The following is a 15,332-nucleotide window of genomic DNA, read 5'->3' as shown; positions in this document are numbered from 1 at the left end:
GGAAGTTTCTCTTATACAAACATAGAAAAATTAAGGATGCTCTTTCTCCCCACTATCAGTTGACACTGTTCTAAAATGCTAGTCAGATCATAGCCATCGGACTGGCAAAGAGAGGCAAAAAAGGAAAATGATAATATGTAATGGGCTGAGGCTTGAGTTGATGCACTGAGGTCCCAAGCACTAAATAGTAATTGGACTATACTCTATTAATATACATGCTTGGATAAAGAATGGCCCCCGCCCACTCTCTGTGCAAGTCCTGATGTGTTGTATAGGAAATGACGATTTTGGTGGGTGGAGGAGAGAGACAGGAAGAGAGGTAGGGAGAGATTGGGCCTGGGTTCTATGCTGGTGGTGCTGGTCTCGTGGCTTCTGGTCTAGCTAGCTTCTTGATTCAACTGCACACATTGCTATCTCCGATTCTCTTCCGCCTCCGATCTTTCTTCAATGAGAATAAAGATTCACGATTTCCCCCTAACCTGAATTCCTGACTCCGTCTGATTTTAAAAATATGCAGTCATCACAATAATATTAGAAAAGCTATAGGAAAACAGAGACATGATTTCACTGTTGGTGAAGCCATTCTGGAAAGTAATTTGGAATTATGCTCCCAAAGTCATTAATATGCATATCTTTTGATCCAGATATAACACTACTAGGCTTATACTGTATTCTAAAAAGATCAAAGAGAGAAGAAAAGGGTCCATCCATACAAAAATATTGTAGATCTTTTGGTAATAGAAAATTTAAAATGTGAAATTAAAAGGGTACCCATTAATTAGGGAATGGCTGAACAAACTATGGCATATTTATAAGGAAATATTATTTTGCCATAAGAAATGATGAAAATATTTGTAATGGGCTGAAGCTCGAGTTGATGCAGAGTCCCAAGCACGTGAGGCTAAATAGCAATTGGACGATACTCTATTAATATATGTTTGGAGAAAGAATGGCCCCGCCCACTCTCTGTGCAAGTTTTGATGTGTTGTATAGGAAATGACATAGAGACGATTTTGGTGGGTGAAGAGAGGCAGAGAGACTGCTGGTCAGGTACGTGTCCCAACTGCTCTCACTTCCTATTGCCATCCCCCTTCACCTCAGCAATGAATAAAGATCCAGGATTTTCCCTGAATTCCTGACTCTGGCTGATTTTAAAATACGCGGTCATCACAAATATTTTAGAGAAACTTAGGAAGAACTGCATGAATAGATGCAGAGTTCTGTGAGCAGAATTAGGAAAACGATTTATACAATAACAATAACACTCTAAAGACAAAACAACTTTGAAAAACTTATAAGAAATCTAATCAAGGAAATGACCAACCATGATTCAAGTAGCATGTTATTCACTTCCCAATAGAGAAGTGACAAACTCAATAGAAGAATGCTTTGGACATGGCCAATGCAAAACTTTTCTTTTTTGCTTAACTAAGAGTATTTGTGGTACAAAGGGTTTTGCATTTTCTTTTTTTTCCAACTGGGGAGAAGAGGCAGTGAGAGAAGATTAATGCTTGCTAAATGAAAAAAGTAATTTTTAAAAAATGCTAGGCAGGGCATCAAGAGGAGAAAATTGGAGGCATAAATAGAAGCAACCAGGAGAAAAAATCATATCTATTTGCATATGGTTTACTTAGAAAACCCCAGCAACTCGGTGAAGAAAATAAATGAGAAGATTAATGGCTTCAGTAAAATAACAAGATACAGAATAAAGTCTCAACAATCATTGATATTTCTATGTAGAATAACAAAACCTAGAGAAAATGCTAAGAGAAATAGCATTCAAAATAAATACAAAATGTATAAGATAATCTGAGAACTATTGAGACAGAGACAGTCTGGCAAAGTGGATAGAGACCAGTCTTATAGTTCAGAAGTAATCAGTGGCTCAAGCAAGCAGCACGTTCAATTTTGGAGTTGCTGATCACCAATAGGACAGGAAATTTCTACAAAGGGAGTTCCTCGTACTGATGAAAACATGTCTGGACGAAAAAAAATCTACCATCAAAACACAGGATAAATAGAAAACTGATAACATTTACTGAAGTGCTTACTATGTATTAAACACTATATTAAGTATTTGTATAAATTAAACTATAAAACACTTTTTAGAATAAAGACTTATATCATTGGAGAGATATTCAGTACTCGTGATTGGACCTTGCCAATATGGTAAAAATGCTGATACTAATTCAATTTATAGATTTAGTGCCATGCCAAATTACCAAAGGGTTACTTTATGGAACCGGACAAAATAATAACATACATTTTGAGAACAAAAGGTCTTTAATTTCAATGACTTTTAGAAGTGGGAACAAAAGGAGAGCAACATGATCAAACCTCAAACTACATTTTGAAACAGCAACAATCAACAAAAAAGCTTTGGTCTTGGTTAAAAACATACACCAGAAAAACAGATTGATGGAAGAGACTAGAAAAAACAAAAACTAGAAACAATTAAAAACAATAGCCCAGTGTCTGCTAAATATAAGAACATAAATTACCAAGAGAAGGACTCCCTATTTGGCAACAATTGTTGGGAAAATTGGGAAGCAGTTTGACAGATTAGCATCTTATGCTATATCCCCCAATAATCTCTGAACAGAGAAGCAACTTAAAAATAAAAAGATAAATCATTTTTTAAAAATTAAAGATGACAAAGGAAATACATTTCATAGCTATAGTCAAGGGAAGAATTTTTTAACTATGAGGGAAATGATCAGAGAAGACAAAATAGACAATTTCAATTACATAATATTAAAATGTCTTGCATGAACAAAATCAGGGCAGACAGAATAAGAAAAGAAACCATTAGATGGAGGAAAAAACCTTTGTATCAAGTATCTTTGCTATAAGTCTGATACATAAAACATATTGGAATTGACAAATATTTGAGACCAAAAGTCATTCTCTAAGAGAGTATTGTTAATGAAACATAATTCCTTTCAGCAGAAATGCAGGAGAGTAAAGGCTACAAGGGCTAAAATATTTGCAAAGTCAGATGCTCAACATATCAGTAATTTATATTTAACTTTTGTCCTTCTTTGTCAACAAAAGAATCAAATTTTAGGCTAAGGAGATGGGGAAATTATTTTACATCAGAAATTACTAAGGCAGAAACAAAAAGCATCAATAAAAGCCTATTTAAAAAAAGAATTAGAAGAAAGGGCAGAAATGAGAAGATGATTACCTAAGAATCATCAAAAGAATCAAGGGCCCCCATTATTGTTTAGATATTTTTGATGAACTTTTGATAATGTCACCTCACATTCAGAAATTATTTGAATTTGTGGTCTGTGAAACCTTTTGTCCGTACTGAAAATTTCCTATTTCTGGACATTTAAGAGATCTCTTAGAATTATAATCACATGTTCTTTCAGTGACTTGAGACAGTGTCTTGCTAGACTTCCCTCTTTCATTTCTGTTCAAAAACAATTTGAAAATGCTTATATTCTTAATCATTTCACCAAGTCTTTTTTCCCACCAAGTTTTTAAAAGGCAATATTTACTCTAAAGCATTTTTAAATGGAGAGATGGAAGGAACTGGGAAATGAAAAGATACTAAATAGATACATTTCTTTTGTTTTCTTTCTTTTTTTTAAATCCAGCAACACTGCCCTTTTGTTAGCACTCTAAACTCATTTGGACAAGCTGAGAACTCTGGAAACCAATTATGATTTTCAAAATCCTCAAGAATAAACTGGAATACTGCAAAGGTAAACTTCTGACAGCCTCCCCCCCAACTCCCCCAGAACACAAACATGGCAGCTCAGATGACAACCTCCAAGCATAAGGCTGTCAATGATCTCTGACCTGTCAGATTTGATGACTCTTTTCAGTGGGCATCATTCTTGACCTCTCTGCTGCACTGACACTGCTAAGCACTATTTTCTCCCCAAGGCTCTCTTCTCTGGATTTTCCTACTCTGTTCCTGTATCCTTTCCTAAGTGTCCCTGGTTAGCTCATCATCAATATCACGTCCCTAATTAGGTGTTCTATAAAAGTCTGTCCTGGGCCCTCTTCTCTCTCTACATTCTTTGGTGATTTCATCATTTCTCGTGGCTTTATCATCTGTACTCAGATGACTACATCTATCTAATCGGCTCCCATTTCTCCCCTGAACTTCAAGTCTCCATTTCCAAAGGAATGTCCTGAAGATATCTCAAAGTCCAAGGGCTTCAAACAAAACTCGCTGTCCTGTCCTACAACCCTATGCCTCTTCTAGACTTCCCTATTTTTGTTGAGGCCACCAGCATTCTTTCAGCCTCACAGGTTCATAAACTCAAATCCTCGTTCTCATCTCACATGTATTCAACCAACTGCCGGATCTTACCATTTCTAATTCCACAGTACCTTCTTTCTCTCTACCATTGTCTAGGCCCTCAAAACCTCTCTCTCAGACATTGGCCTCCCTGCCTCAAATCTCTCCCTATTCCAATCTATCCTCACAAAGCTGTTAAAAAGGGATTTTCCTTAAGCATAGATCTGACCATGACATTCCCTTATTCAATTAACTCCAGTGGCTCCCTATCACCTCTAAGATGAAACTGAAGCTCCTCTGCTTTTTAAAGCCCTCTGTAACCTAGACCCAACCTATCTTTTCAGCTTCACTGTACTATTACTTCCCCTCTCATATTCTAACAGTCCAAATTTTCCATTTCTCACACACAGTATCCCATCGCCTCTACCTGCGCCTTTGGTAGCGGCCATTTCCCATGCTAGAAATTAATTCGCTCTTCATCCTTGCCTCCTAGTATTTCTCTCTTCCTCCAAGACATGGCCTAAGTACTACCTTCTATACAAGACCTTTTTTGATTTTCTGTCTCTGCATAACATATATTTAACTACTTTGAATTTTGTTAGCATTCTTTTTATATTTGTTGTCTCTATATTTCCATATGAACTTATTTCTCTACTAGAATGTAAGCTCCTTGAAGAGGAAGAATTATTTCATCGCTTCTGTTTTTAACCATAGTGCCTGATTCTATTTTTTTCTTTTTTTATTATAGCTTTTTATTTACAAGTTATATGCATGGGTAATTTTACAGCATTGACAATTGCCAAATCTTTTGTTCCAATTTTTCCCCTCCTTCTCTCCATCCCCCCCCCCCCCCCCCCCCCATGGCAGGTTGACCAATACATGTTAAGTATGTTAAAGCATAAATTAAATACAATATAAGCATACATGTCCTAACAGTTATTTTGCTGTACAAAAAGCTGATTCTATTTCTTAATAAAAGTTTGCTGACTGATAAATCCAGAGAAGAAAGGAAATCTTTAGCAGGATGAACTGGAGAATGCAGGATTAATATATTAGAAGATAATCTGAGCCTGGATCCCAGGTCTACTTCTTATGACATATGTGTCCTTCCTGGTCCTCAGCTTTCTTATTTATGAAAAGGCAGATTTGGACTCCAGGGTCTCTGAGGTCCTTCTCAGTCTGAAATGCTACAATCCTTGCTACAAAAAGGAACTGTGTCGAACCGAGAATTAATTTAGAGTTAAAGTTAGCAGTATCAAACTGAAACAGCAACAGGGGTATAAAATACTACGTAAGAGTCTTGAGGGCCACAGACTGACTTAGAAAATGATCTATTAACATTATCTATGTTCTACATATTTTTATTTGATTAAATATTCCGCAGTTAAACTTTAATCTGGTTCAGACTACAATGGGCATTAGGGAGGGTTGCAGATTGCAATGGAGTATTTTGATATCTCTGGCTTACAAGATAATGGATTTGAACTAGTGACAACCAGATTTTTGTGAAGGAATTAAAAGCACACATGGCTGATTTAAAGACTGTCTATTTTCTTAACCTGTGAATAAGTTAGAAAAATTGGCAAAATGCATGGGATATAATCAGTTAAGTGTGTGAAATTAGGAATCTAAAGAAACTCTTTGGTTTGGGTAGATTTCCACTTCAATTTAGCTATTTGTCCAAACCCAGTACCACCACCAATAATCCTCAACAGCAAATAATTTAATACAGTATACGAAGCATGCGTGAATGTTAAATAATAAGACTGAAAAATCTGCTTTCAAAGGATCCATTATTTCATTGACAGAAGTATTTTACTCTACTGGTAGAAACCAACATCTTCTCCTCTTCCTTGATTCTTGTCCCTGCCTCTGTAAATCTTACAAAAAGTTAAACTACTCAGCCCAATAGAGGCCTTTCTAGGGTTCACACACTTTATAAATCAGAACCAGAAGGGTCTTAGAAGTCTAATCCAAACTTTTCATAAGTCACAGAGGCACTTAGTGGGAGATCTGGGATTTCAACTCAAGGCCTCTGACTCTTTAAGTCCCCTGCCCTTTCCACTGACTCTAAACACCTCCTACTCCTCCCAACTTCTCTCTCAAGGTCTAGGGTATCACTGGCCTTCTCATTCCCCAGTTTCAAAACTTCCATGTCATCCCCACTCTCCTCACACAGGAATCACTTGCCAAATTCTGTTTCTCTCCAACACCTCTTTCTTCCATCCCCTTCTCCGTCCATCTGCTATGCTTTGATCAATCAGGCTCCCTTCCTCTAATGACCATACAACTCCTCAATAATGTTTTTGATACAGTTCTCTGCAACTTGCACACCCAAATGATCATTGTTCTTTTTAAGCAGCCACCACAGTCCAATTTATTCTAATGCTTTAATAATCTCTCTCAAAAGTATCTCTGTACCTTCCCAAGGTCGATGAGCTACAGCATAATCTCCTAAATATACTCCACAGTTGTATATCTTTACCCCAGACAGTGGATTTGGTTTTTGACAAAACCCAAAGGTCAGAGCCAATGTGGTATAGTGGAAAAGATGCCACATTTGGAGTCAGGGGATTTGGGTTCAAAGTCTAGTTCTGTCACTCAGGTGTGACTTTGGATATGCCATTTAAACTCTCCAGCCCTCAGTTTCTTTATCTGTAAATTGAAGAATTAAGTCCCTTCCAGCTCTAGATATGTGATCCTAAGATCACAGAAAGCCAAGACTAATGAACAAAGTATATGTTCAGTCTCAGAAAAATAATTTGGGATCAACCACTTTCCTAATGTGGCTCAAACTGATTCTGAAAGCAGCCCCAAAATGGTTTCAGAAATGGTAACATCATTGGGTCAGGCAAAAAAGGCAACCTGTGATTTTGTCACAGATTAGGAATTCTCTGTGTTTTACAGACTTAGAGTTGTCTGGAGCACTGAGAGGTTAACTGACAGCTACTGTGAGCTGTTGAATAGAGCCAGAGAAAGTCCTGCAGCTGTGCTGACTAGATACACTACAAACTTATGTTATCTAATCTCCAGGGAGGCTTTGCTATAGCAAGAAATCTTTTATTTTCCCTAACTGATTTTCTGGTCAGCTAGGTGACACTGCAGTAGATAGAGATAGAACACTGGGCTTGGAGTCAGGAAACCTCCTGGAAACCAGCCTCAGAAACTTCCTAGCTATGTGACCCTGGACAAGTGATTCGACCCTGTTTACCTCAGTTTCCTCATTTATAAAATAAGCTGCAGAAAGAAATGGCAAACCGCTCCGGTATTTCTACCAAAAAAAACCCCAATGAAGTCACAGAGTCGGACACAATTGAAAAAACCCAGCAACAACAAAATGATTTACCACCACACTCTCCACATACATTTCCAGCCTTCCCTTCATTCTTCAAGGCTCCAACAGCATCTCTTTTGACATATACTCTTAGCTAGGCTCTTGCTTCAAATTTTTCTGAAAAAAAAAACTTGAGATTCCCTAGCAAAAACTCCCTCTTCTTCCCTTCCTCTCACAACCCCCTGACATAATGATTTTACTCTTACCTCTTCCATACCAGTCTTAACAAGGTGGTCCTTCTCATTAAGGTCAACTCTACACTCACCCTTGATACTATCCCCTCTTCTTCTTCAGTAAAATGCTTCTACTTTCATTCACCTTCTCTAATATTCAATCTTTTCCTATCGGTTCCTTTCTCACAGCTTTCAAATATATTCAAGTCTCTCCCATTTGCAAAAAATCCTCATTACATTCTATACTATCACCTTGTATTTCTACTCTTTTTCTCAGCTAAACTCCTTGAAAAAGCAATACATACATGGTGCCTCCATTTCCTCTCACTTTCCTAAGTCTCTGCAATCTGACTTCTAACCTCAACATTTCACCAAAATTGCCCTCTCCAAAGTGACCAATGATCTCCTAAAGACCATATGTAATGATCTTTTTTTCCCAATTCTGATCCTTCTTGACCCCTCATTAACCTCTGATACCCTTGATCACCCTCTTCTAGAAGGTCTCTTTTCTCTAGGTTTTTGGGAGACATCATGAGATCCAGCCCTATTTAATCTCCCTCCAAAGTTCCAAGCCTGCATCACCAATTTTCTCCTAAACATTTCCAATTAGATACCCTATAGGCATTTAAAATTCAACTCGTATAAGACAAAACTCATCTTCCCTCAAAACCTTTTCCCAAACTTCCCTATTAACATCAAACACATTACCATCCTTGTTATCCAGTTTCATAACTTCAGGGTCATCCTCACTTCTCACTCATACAATCACTTACCAATACTGTTTTTCTACAACCTTCCCTAAATCTATCCCCTTCTCACTCACAAAACTAGTACCTAAATTCAGGCCTTTGTTTTACCTAGACCAGAGCTGCTTAAACTTTTCCCACAGGCAGCTTGAGCCAGAGAATGACCCCAGGACATACAAATCAAACATTTGCTGATGAGAAATCAGAATTTTATGACCCCATCCCACCCCCCTACACACATTTAGTCACATGAACCACAGTTTAAGAAGCTAGGACCTAGATGACAACAACAGCTTTCTCTTTGGTCTCCCTGACTCAAACCTCTTCCCATGCCAATCCACCTTCCACATATTTCAAAAGCATGTCAATTCTCCCCCCCCCCCCCAATAAACTCGTGTGGCTTCAAGAATCAATTACAAACTCCTCTGCTAGGTGTTTAAAGATCTGTCCAATTTGGCCTCAGCTCCTTCCTACCTTTCTATTTCACTTCTCTCCCTTCTTTATCCAGCCACACTAACCTACTTGCTGTTCCATGCACTCATTACATCTCTCATCTCTACACCTTTGGGTTGGCTGTCTCTCACACTTAGAATTCACTCCTTCCTCACTTCAGGCACCCTCTGGTTTTCTTTAAAACTCAGTTCAATCACTACTTTCCTCATGAGACCTTTCCAAACCTCTACAGCTGGTACTACACCCCCACGAAAACTATCTTGTATTTATTTTGTGTATATTCTGTATGTGTGTACACACATGCATGCATATATGTTCACATACACAGGTATGTATACATTGTCATTGTTCAGTCTTTGTAGTCTCGTCTGACACTTCGTGAGCCCACTTGGGGTTTTTTTTTGGCAGAGATCCTGGGGTGTTTTGCCATTTCCTTCTCCAGCTCATTTTCCTATGAGGAAACTGAGATAAATAGGGTGAAGTGACTTGCCCAGAGAAACACAGCTAGTATGTCTGAATCCGGATTTGAAGTCAGGTCTTCTTGACACCAGGCCCAGTGCTCTATCCGATGTGCTATCTAACTAACATGTGTGGTGTGTATATGTGTATGTGTGTGTAATATACATGTATGTATGTGTGTATATGTATATATGTGTGACTGTTCTTAGATGGCAGAGACTATTTCACTTTTGTCTCTGTCTTTCCAGTAAGTGCTGATCGGAAGCGCTTAATAACTGTGTTCGAATTGATTGTTATTTCAGCATCAGGGCTCGGTTCCAAATTCTCCTGACTCCGAGACTGGCTCTTCATCCGCTATGCTATAGTGCTTCTTAACACATTTATACAGCAACAAAAAAAGTCAATGGGAACTGAGGCCACATTAGGGAAGGGATATAATCCAAGCCTAGGAAGGTGACAGTCTAACCATACTGTGCCATAGTCCCACTACATTCAGTCAGAAGTATCACATTTTAGAAATCTGGAGAGCACCCAGAAAGGGGTAACAAGAAGAGTGAAAGGTCCCAAGAGCGTACAATAGAAAATGGTTGAAAAAACAACAGATATTTAAACCAGAGAATGCTTAGGAGGAATGAGATAGCTGTCCTATGGAAGATAAGACCAGTTTTTCTTGACCAACAAGGGCAGAATTAGGAGCAAAGGCGCGAGTTAAGATTCAGAAATGACATATAAGGAGAAACTTCCTAACAATCAGAACCATCCAAAAGTGGAATGGATTTGACTCAAGAGGTAGGAAATGAATGAACCCTCCCTGAAGGTCTATAAGCAAAAAGCTTGACCAATTATTGAGGATGTCATGTTAATTCTGGACGAGATGGTGTCTAATGTCCCTTCCAACTTTAGATCTTTCTAATCATGTTTGCTTAGGGATATATTAAAATAGTTTGGATTTCCTGAGCACACAGCAAATTAAAGACAAGAAATTCAGATTATCCTTGTTATTGTATACTTCTGCCAGAAAATCAAAGTCTAACTGGAATAAGAAGAGGTAGGAGATAGCAATCATTCTTAAAGTTCTCCCTCAAATCTCCCCTGAATTTCAATGACAATTCATTCTCTCAAAGTAAGGGAAAAGCTCACACTTACTCAAAAGCTGTTTTCTTATTTATAGATAGGTTAAGTGCAGGTTTTCAAGTCTGTAAGTAGGGGGGGGGGGAAGGTTTCTCTATATGGATTTGAAGTATTTTAACTTCTAAAATTATCTGGCAAAATATGTTTGCCCAAAAAACATTACCAGATCATAGAATTTAGTTAGAAGAGGCCTTTGAGATCATTTAGTCCAAGACCTCTCAATTTATGTTTGAAGAAACTGGGACTCACAGAGGGAATTAAATAGCAAAGCCAGGATTCCAAGGAAGGTCTTTGAACTATAAATCCAAGGCTCTTCCATGCCATCATATAATAAGCAACTTCAGAACGAAAACAGAATAAACCTTAACCATTTTTCAATAGAGACATTAAAGGAGAGGACAAACAGCAGTAGCCAATGTCTAGCTTCCCTATTTAGAATACTTAGGAGTTTGTGGAATTCCAGGGACAACTTTCTCTAAAGCCTTTCCACGAGATGAAAAAGTGGTTTCCTGTTCCGTTTTTCTTACCCATTTAGGATATATGAAATACCAGAAAATTAAATGTGTCTGAGCACAAAAGCAACAGGTTAAAGAAACTGTACTGATCCCCACACCAATAAATACAAACTGATCACAAGGAAGACTGACCGGGAAAACTGCAAAGTCAAGAAAAATGCAGTTCTTTCCTTTCACCCTTAGCTACCCTCTCTTATGTCTTTTTCCTTTTCTGGGGATATTGGCTAGGAGGAAAGCTGGACAGGTGTAGAGAGGCTAAGGGGAGGGGATTAGAAAGGGAAAGGAGGAGGAAGGAAAAGAAGAAGGAAAGGAAGAAAAGAAGAGGTGGGAAAGAGGAGAATGAGGAAATCAAAAGGGAGGAAAAGAAGAAACAGAAAAAAAGGGGAAATTGGGAAATGGAGGAAAAGAAAGAAGAAAGACGGGGAAAGGAATGGGAAAAAGGGAAGGAACAGAAGAGGGGGTCTCGAGAAAGAAAGGAGAGAAAAATATGGGAAGGGGGAGAAAAAGAGAGAGGAGACAAGGGGGCAAGAGGAGAAAAAGAGAAAAGGAAAGAAGGCAGAGAAAACGAAGAGTGAAAGAAGGGGGCAAGCACGTGGGTGCCCAGCTAGCCCGCTCACCCCGGCCTGGGCCTGACAGCGAGCGTTCCGCACCTTGGCGCTGGGCTGCCCGCGCGTGTGTCCGGCCGTCCGTCGGTGGGTCCCGAAAGGGGCAGCTGGGGCCTGTGGGCAGGGAGGCCGAGGAGTCAGGCTGAGGAAGCTCGGGGATCCGCTGCCGCCTCTTCCTTCAACTCCACAGAAAGGAGTGTCCTCGCCTCCCGAGCTGGAGCCAAGGCTGCTCCAGCTGCCTGACGCACCTCGGCCCCGGCCACCGCCACCACTGCTGTTGCCAAGGCTGCTCAGCGCCAGGGGCCTCACTCCGCCCCCTCACGACCCCCTTCCCTTTCCTCCTCCCTTTCCCCACCCCGCCAGCCTCCCTCTCCTCCCCTCCCTCTCCTTTTCCTCTCCTCCCACGGGTTCTCGAAGGGGGTCCTGTCACGTGACCAGCCGGGGGGGGGGGGGAGGACGGAGTAGGGAGGAGGTGGGAAGCGGGGGGCGGGTGCTGGGTGGACCCAAACTAAGGCGACAGGAAAGGGTCTCCTCCTTGCCCCGGTCTCTCTTCTCTTACGTGATTGGCTGGGAAAAATTGCCCCTGTGGCTGTCGGGAAACCTCTTCAGTCTTGGAGGGCCCGGGAAGCCCCAAGAGCTGCTGGGAGTTGTAGTGTACAATGTAGCGGGGCGGGGCGGGGCGGGGATGAGTGGATAACTTCACTTTCTAAACTGCACTAGAGGCAAAACGGGATCTCCTGGGAAATGTAGTTCAGAACCCCGGGATTTCCTTGAGATAGTTCCTCTTTTTCGTTTCAAGCGGGGAAAACCCACAGTAGAAATTTTCCTCTAGGGTCTTTGCCGCAAATGACCTTCCAGACAGTTTAAACTGAGAAGAGCATAGAAAGTGTCTGAAGGTGAGATAAAGTAAAGAAAAAAATGCCATTCTGAGCACAATAATTCTATAGGTTCTTCATCTGGCCGTCACTGTAAGGTTCTTCACGGATACACTCTCTTAAGTTAGAGGGGAGCAAAAGCATTAGAGCAACACCCCCTTTACTCGTGTTTAAAACTGTCGGTTCCGGGCGACTTCCAGACTATGGATATTTCGTGTACTCCAGCAGCCTAAAACTGCAATCAAATAAAATGTACTAAAATGAACCCGACACACTGAGTGATATACAGATGGTTTGGTTGGTACGTCTTCCTCTTATCTGCCTTAGCTCCTCTGTGTCATTTCATTACCATAAAATGTCTGACCTGGAAGGGGTCTTAGTCCAACTGAGGAGCAGAATGAGGAAGTAATTTGCTTCAAGTTATATGGCTAGTTAGTTATCAGTGCAGTTGGGTCTCAGCCCCCTCCTCCCTCAGATCAGAGTTCTTTCCACAACACTGCACTAAAATCCCACGATGATTATTGAAAGTTCGGAATTGGACGGCAGGAAGACTTGAAATGAAGTCCCATTACAGACATATTATATATTAGCTGTGTAATCCCTGTAACCTTTCTCCATTTCTTTGGAAGTGGGGGAAGGGAGAAGGGAAGGAGTGAAATTGGGTAGAAAGCAAGAGGGGAAGAAGGGAAAATGTCATTCATTCTACTACCACACCCTGCTTGGAACATAGAATTACTAACAACAGCCGCTTCTGCTGATATGCCAGACACGAAGCCTTGGAAAGAAGTGGAAATGACTGAGGCTGGGTGAAATGATTGCTCCTATCTCAATTTTAGTGAATTTCTTCTGGAGTGAGATCCAAGCGGCGGCTGTTCACCAATGGCGTCCACAGGAAGGCTGATGTTAATAATCCCCATCCCTGGAAGCCATTATGAGTAATACTATATGGACAGCAAGAGGACAGAACTGGCAAAGAGGAGCTTAGTGAAGAGGGCAGTATGTCTGTTGGGGTTCAGGGGGACGCCAGAATACAGGTATTCTGGACCAGTGATGCCGGTGTTACAAAAGAACTGTGGAGGTTTAGATTATCTCCAAATCAAGAGGCAGATTTTTATTGTGAACGTAATGCCAATTAAAGCTGGCTATATTCCAGGAGAGGAAGGTACCAAAGAGCAGGAAGCAAGCAGGTAAATTTATAGGGATTTGGGGAGCCCAGAATAGAGCAGGGTGACTGACATCATGGGAGGGGGTTCACAGGATGGGTGGGAACTTTGGCAGTGGGACTAACAAGGACTCCCTGTTCATCTCTCATGAAATTAAGAAGTGCTCATCATTTGAGTCCAGGTGCAAGATAGAAGCTCAGGCTTTTGGATGACAAAAATCTCTGGAGAACAGCTGAGTGAAGATATCAGACCCAGCTCTCTTTCTTTCACCACATTCTCCAATACATTTCATTTTCCGCACATTACTCCCCAAAGCTACATTCCTAAGGTGTCTATATCATTCCCAAGGCCAGGTGACCTGGGTTCCTTGAAAAGTATTAGGGTCTTTACTACTATTGGGGTTTCTACTACACCATTCCCAAGGCCGGGTAGACTGGGGGTTATTTGCTCAATATTCCTAAGAGTTGTACCACATCACATCCATCCTGCAATAAAAACTAAGTATTTACCAGTCACTAGGCACTGTACTGGGCGCCAGGGATACCAATACAGTTAGAGAGACAACATGATTTTATTGGTATACAAAAGACATAAGACAAATCAGGAGCAGTATAACCTTGGAGTGCAAGCCAGCTTCGGGGAGGCTGTGGGACCAGGAAAAGCCTCTTGTAGTAGGTGATGCTTGAACTAAAACTTGGAGGAAACCAGGCTGTCCAGGAGTGGAGGTGAGGGGGTCATGCATTCCAGGCATGGGGACAATTAATGCAAAGGCATGGAGATGAGATAACAAGACATCACAACTATGAGTCCCGATAAATATAAATGGAATCACACAGTTCTTATGGATCCCAGAGAATGAAGCTAAATCAGCGTTCAGCCAAATCAGAGAAAAAAAATGTCAAGTCGGAGTGGACGGAAGTCTGGAATCATATTTAGACGTCTAGACTGGTCAAAAGGGCAAGGGAGTGGGGGGGGGATCCAAGCACAGAAATGGGGGTCAGGGACCAGAGACTTAGACCTAAGTGATCAGCTAAGACTGGGGGGAAATTAGTAAAATGATGCACTGGACTATTGATCCTAGAACTGGGACTGGTTGCCCTCTGCCCCGGTTTTAACAGGCTTTAAAGCATGTCTGTGGCTAGCAGAGGGCAAAGTCCTCTGGTAAACAGCTGCTCGGTTGAAACAGCTGTTATGCTTATGTTACTAAAGAATGAAAAAGAGAGGCTCTTTTCTCTTTGAAGCCTAGAAGGGTATGTTGTAGCATCCTCTTGGATTCAGAGTGGAAAATCAAGTTATATAAATACAGTTCCTATTTTGGGAATGTCGAATAAATCTTAGCTAGCATGTCAAGTGCAATTATGGAGATGGCTTTGCTTAATGATTCTCAGAGTATCGATATCTAGTGAGGTTTGGAATAAGAAGACGCTCACCGAAGGTGTCACAGAAAGTGTCCTTCATGAATTCCAAATAGAAAAGAAGTTTCCTACAGAGGATGAGGCCCTTCAGATGCTACTGCTTTGAATTCTATTAAGTCTCAGAATTCCTCAATGGACTTTATGGACTAGCCATTGACACTGGGGAAAATTTTCTTTTGTAAATTTTTAAATGTATTTTAAACTT

The 15,332-nt window shown here is 40.6% G+C and overlaps 1 protein-coding gene across 3 annotated transcripts in view; it reads right to left on the bottom strand.

Moving 5' to 3' along the window:
• Positions 1–12,039, bottom strand: part of MTM1 (myotubularin 1) — a 100,012-nt gene extending 87,973 nt beyond the window's left edge. For 2 of the 3 annotated variants that reach the window (XM_003774820.4, XM_023506977.2), the window contains exon 1: positions 11,720–12,039. The gene's annotated coding sequence lies outside the window, so the exon portion shown is untranslated. Of the gene's footprint in view, positions 1–11,686 lie in introns of all 3 variants that reach the window. The other variant, XM_023506976.2, reaches the window with a different exon arrangement.
• Between the last annotated feature and the right edge of the window lie 3,293 nt (positions 12,040–15,332).

This window comes from Sarcophilus harrisii, chromosome X (genome assembly GCF_902635505.1).
Source record: "Sarcophilus harrisii chromosome X, mSarHar1.11, whole genome shotgun sequence".
NCBI classification, from domain to species: domain Eukaryota; kingdom Metazoa; phylum Chordata; class Mammalia; order Dasyuromorphia; family Dasyuridae; genus Sarcophilus; species Sarcophilus harrisii.
The sequence above is the reverse complement of the archived record's forward strand: the minus strand, read 5'-3'. Positions and strand labels throughout refer to the sequence as shown.